The sequence below is a fragment of the Magnolia sinica genome, chromosome 4 (genome assembly GCF_029962835.1).
Source record: "Magnolia sinica isolate HGM2019 chromosome 4, MsV1, whole genome shotgun sequence".
Lineage (NCBI taxonomy): Eukaryota > Viridiplantae > Streptophyta > Magnoliopsida > Magnoliales > Magnoliaceae > Magnolia > Magnolia sinica.
In genome coordinates, this window is record NC_080576.1 from 84,108,492 (window position 1) to 84,114,475 (window position 5,984).

A 5,984-nucleotide genomic window follows, 5' to 3' on the forward strand; every position below is an offset into this window, starting at 1 on the left:
ACACGCAACAGTCATACATAAGCTTACGAAAAGCTTAGAGGGTGGTGTAAGTGTGTGCGTAATGCATGAGCCAAGTATACAATATCAGAGTAAGCGAAAATGCTGCCAAGCCCATGAATGCTATCATCCATACTAAGGTTATGCGATGCAAGGCTTACATGGCTAAATGTCATATGCAAGATGTAAAGCATGCATGCCAGTCCTCATCAATTACATATATCAGCACAGTTCCCCTTTAGAATATCACCAGGGTCTAGTACACTCCACACTGACTGCCGCCTCCCTAACTGCATAGCCCAGCGAGTGGAAAAGACCACACTATCCGACTGACCAATAGTCTGCCAATACCTACCCGGCTTGTCGATAACGGACCCATTTGCAAGCTAGTCAAACTCAGCCTAGCTTACAACCCCCTCACTCGGGCGGATAAGGTCACACCCCCTTCCAACTGACCACAACACAGTGGGGATGCGACATACTAGTATTCGGCACACGTGCGCTCATGTGTCCAATCGGTCTAAACTTTAGATGATCTCCTGGTACCAAAAAGGTTTTGGGACTCCCACCCCACTCAAGGACATCCTATGTGCCCATAGTGCTAGAACTAAGTATTTTCGGTATCCAATCAGGCTATCCACGATGTGGTTGTGGAGGCCAGGACCCTTATATCGCTAGGGCGTACAGTGATCATGTCACACAAATGCGAGATGCATGAGTCATATCATCCAGTCATGCATCAACCCTGCGCGTACCGCGCGATCCTGTGGGGCAACTCCCTCTCACAGAGAGTCTCATAAACATCTCAACCCAATGGCATATGCTATGATCAATCATTCCTCATATCAGGCATACAAATGATACGTGTGGGCATGTATTATGATGTTATACTAAGCATGTTCTCAGTATGTCCTACTATACAAGTATACTAGCATGATTATCAGATATAGCAGGCGATGATCGGCCTTAACCGGTATGCTACTTACAAGAGAAGGGGCTGAACGATATGCCCCACTAGTCATATAGAAGTCTATATAGAATGGTCTATGTTAGACTATCATAACCAACTCAAGGTATTAGAATATCATATATCCTAAGGCGAGGTCCCTTGCAAGGACGGTGGATCTAACCCATGAATCGAGATAAGCTTTAACAGTGGGTGCGTCAAATCTGATAGCATAATTCTTCCATTTACGGTAAGAGGAGATACTTATGTCTACACAACAAGGTAGGTTCCAAGGTTTAGGATACTACCAATCATGGTGGGAAGCATTATCATTAATGGGGGCCCAACATTTGGGTCTCAATGGGTGTTACTAACATAAGTGGCGGCCCAATAGTTTGGGTGAGCCCACTGTGTTAAGGGTGGACACGAGCTTAACAATGGGCCCTAGGAAAGCTTACAATGGTGGACATTTAACCACCATTGTCCTAAGGTGCAGTCCATTTGGGATCAGAATCGGAATCATAACGGGGTTCTCGGCCCTCCAATTATCTCGAAAATGGATGGACAGCGCATGCCCATCACTCATACATGGTGAGCCTGCATAAGGTGGTGGGGCCCACAGCCTAAAAATAGATAAACGGTATGTATATAACACATACATTATGGTAGGCCATATCCCTTACAATGGGCCTCATATACATTACAATGGGCCGCATACACGGGCCTCATGTATGCAATCAAGTGGGCCGCATCACATGAGCCTCATATGCATCAAAACGGGCCGCATAACATGGGCCTCATATACATCAAGATGGGCCGCATAACATGGGCCTCATATACATCAAGTGTGCCCTGTACATGGGCCCTGCACGTGGCAGATGGGCCCCATCGAGTGGACCGGTGGATATGAAACACATACATCATGGTGTGTCCCACCGTCCCTGCTTGGACGATGCAGATGAAACAGGCATACATCACATGGCCACACAGATACAACAGGTGGTCCCTTTTGAAATTTAGATCTATCTCATTCACCTTGTAATGCCATAAAACGATCTCTGCAAATGATTGGGTAGCATGGATGACCCATGTACATCATGGTGGCTCTTTCGTCCAGATGGACAGACGGTATAGATAAAAGACATATATCACATGGGACCCACATCTCTGTACAGGACAGACAAAGTGGATAAAACACTTACATCCAATGGACACCATGGATGGACGGCCTGGATATAACGTATATATCACGGTGGGCCCACCGTCCCATCTGGATGGTGTGGACACCACACGTGGCGTGCGACCCACAGAACTTGCTAACATCAATACAGCAGCTATATAGCCGTGTGATGCAGATGGACATTGTGAATAAAACACATACGTCATAGTAGTTCCCATCGTCCAGACCACTGGACAGTGTGAATTTATAATATATACAGCAAGGTGGGTCACACGTCCAGCGGACTAGGCGACGTAGCTAAAACATACACATCAAGGTGGGATTTCCACCGTCCCAGATAGTGGATGGTGGGGATGAACGGTCTGGATATCACAATCTCATGATCAAACCCTCAGAACTTGCTGACGTCGTTCCAGCAGTTATATTGCCGGTGGGACCCACAGAGCTTGCTGACGTCATGCAGCAACTACATAGATGGTGTGAGGTACACTAGCCAATCCGGTTATGGTGGGTCCTACGTGATCTGGACGGCTAGGATAAAACATGTATATCACGTGGGTCTCATGGACGGTGTGGGTTGAATGCATACATCAAGGTAGTTTCCCACTGTCCAGGCAATGGATGGTGGGGATATCACAAGCATCAAGGTGGGTCCACGTGGGTGGCCCACCAGAATTCTTGGATCAAGCAGATATTTGTATTTTCCTTCCATCCAGCGTCTAGGGTCTAGAAGCATGGATCGAACAAGCACATCATGTGGGTGGGTCCCACCATCCTAGCTTGATGGTGAGGATATAACATATACATCATGTGTGGGGTTTATGTGTACATGGCCCACCCTGAAACAAGCTGATATTTGTTATTTCCCTTCACTTAGGCCTGTCCAAACGGACAACAGGGAGGTCAGCAAGGTGGACCCATTGTGGACAGTGATCAGGTCCACTAAATGGACAGCGGGGTAAAACATATACATCATCAAGGCGGGCCATCAATAGGAAGAGAGAGAGAGAGAGAGAGAGAGAGAGAGAAGCGTGCAATGGAGGGCTCCACCACTATGAGTCCTCCCTCTCATACAAAACATACATCGAGTGGGTCCCAATACATGTGGACCCACCAATCAAAATCAATGATGAAGATCCCTTTTCCACCAAAATGCAAGGTCTATATGACCTTTTCAAACTAAGAAAATAAACTTCATGATGGGGTCCATGGAGAATGGCCCCATCATGGGATGATCATATGAATCATGGTGGGCCATCGGCCACACCTAGGGTCCAAAGTGAGATACATATCATCAATCGGTAGGCCCCACTTAGCCCATCATCAAAATATAAATCTAAGCCTATAGAACAACCACCGTTGGATCTTCTTAGTTCTATGGAATGCCAAACTCCTTGGCACTCTCTTCGATGGAAGATGATGAGGATTGAAGAGTTAGGATGAGAGATTTGGGGGTAGGAAGTGGGCCACACACAAAGCTCTCTCTCCTTGGAATGCTTGGACGACCACTCTCTTTGGGTTGCTTGGGGAATGGGTAGAGAATGAGAGAGAGAGAGAGGGTGGTTGTAAGAGAGAGGTGATGGGTGGAGTGATGGGTGTGAGTGATGGGTGTGAGTGACATGAGGGTTGATTTTGAGGGGGGATTGCTTGTCTTGGAGAGAAAGAAAGCATGGGTTGTGATGGGATGTGTACTTAACTTGTAATTGATTGATTGATGTGATGGATTACAGAGATTCTCTCGAGATTTACAATGCGTGGCATTTTCTCAAAATAAATGCAGGCCCACAACTCCTAGCCTGGGCATTATATCGATGTGAAAGACACGACGTTGGAACCGCGGTGACGGTGCGGTCGTAATGGTACAAGTCTCAGGTTGAGTCAACTCAGATCTATGGGATTTGACTTAGGGTCAAGCGCAAACGCTGATTATAGATCGCGGGTTGCTGGAATTCAACGGGAAAGATCGTGGAAGTCTAAGGAACTGTACAGTCTAGGGTATGGGCCTTATAGCTCTCCTCTCCTAATAAAAAATTTTGTCCTTGAAATTTACACTATCATCGCAAGTAAATATAACTCATAAAAGGAGAGGAATTATGACATCATATATAATCAAAACACAATACAACATACAATCAAACATCGAAGAGATGGGGATAACGCTCAGAGATCTCAGCCTCGTGCTCCCAAGACGCCTCATCTACGCTATGATGACCTCACTGCACCTTCACCAAGGGAATGACCTTGGTCCGGAGGACCTGTTCCTTCCGATTAAGGATACGAACTGGCTGTTTAATGTAAGAAGCATCCTCACGAACCTCCAACTGTTGCCAATCAATTACACGAACATTGTGTAACCCACACTTCCATAACATAGATACATGAAAAACGTTGTGGACACCAGACAACTGAGATGATAAGGCAAGACGATAGGCCATGGCACCAACGCGCTCAGTGATCTCGAAAGGTCCTATGAATCTCAAGGTAAGCTTGCTCTTCACTCCAAAATGAACCACACCCTTCATGGGTGAGACCTTGAGATACACATTGTCCCTAACAGCAAACTCCAAAGGACGACGCCAATGATAAGCAAAACTCTTCTCCTGGCTCTGAGCTGTGTGCATCCTTTGCTTGATGATATCAATGACCTTTAATGTTTGCTGCACAAGCTTGGGACCTAGGAGACGCTGCTCTCCAACGTCGGTCCAACAACTCGGATACCTGCATGGTCTGTCATATAATGCCTCAAGAGAAGCTATGCCAATGGTCATCTAATAGCTGTTGTTATATGCAAACTTAGTCATTCACAGGTGATCATCCCAGCTACCCGAGAAGTCAATCACGCAGGGCCAAAGCATATACTCAAGGATCTGATTGACCCTCTCGGTCTGCCCATTGGTCTGTGGATGATACATGGTGCTGAGTTGCAAAACAGACCCCATCACTCTCTGAAAGCTCCTTTAGATCTGAGATGTGAATCTCGGGTCTCCGTCAGAAACGATCGAAACTTAAATGTCATGCAGTCTCATAATCTCCTCAATGAATATCCTCGCAAGCCGGTCCAAAGGCCAGGTCACACGAATTGTAAGAAAATATGTCAACTTCGTCAGATGATCAATGACAACCCAGATGGTGTCATGACCGCGCTGAGTACTCGGCAAACCTATGATAAAATCGGTGGATATGTGCTCTCACTTCCACAACGGGATGCTCAACGGATGTAATGGACCTAGTGGTCTCTGATGATCGGCCTTGGCACACTGGCATGTTTCACACTCGGTCATAAAACTAGAAATCTGGTGCTTCATCCCCGCCCAAAAATACTACATCCTCATGTCGCGGTACATCTTTGTGGAGCCTGGGTGGATAGTAAATCTCGATCAGTGTAGCTTAGTATCAGATCTCTGCACAACTCTTGAACGTCCAGAACACATAATCGGCCTCTAAAATGAAGTCCACCATCAGAACCGATCTGTCAATCTGACTACTCTTCGGATGCGGCCTCTACTCGATAACCCTGTAACGATTCATCTGTCTGCTGAGCCTCGATCACCCTTGTGACAAGAGAGGGTTGAATCAACAGGCTCGATAACTGAACGATAGTAGACTACAGACCAAACTCGAAGTCATACTCTGCTATATCCTCGAGCATCCTCCACTCCTGGACCATCATATGTGTCACTAGGCCCCGTAGCCGACAACTAAGAGCATCTGTCACCACGTTCGCCTTGCCAAGGTGGTATTGAAGATCAAAATCATAGTCCTTTAGGAGCTCCATCTAGCGCCTCTACCTCATATTCAACTCAGACTATGAGAAGAGATACTTTAAGCTCTTATGGTTAGAGAAGAGCTCGAATCTGACCC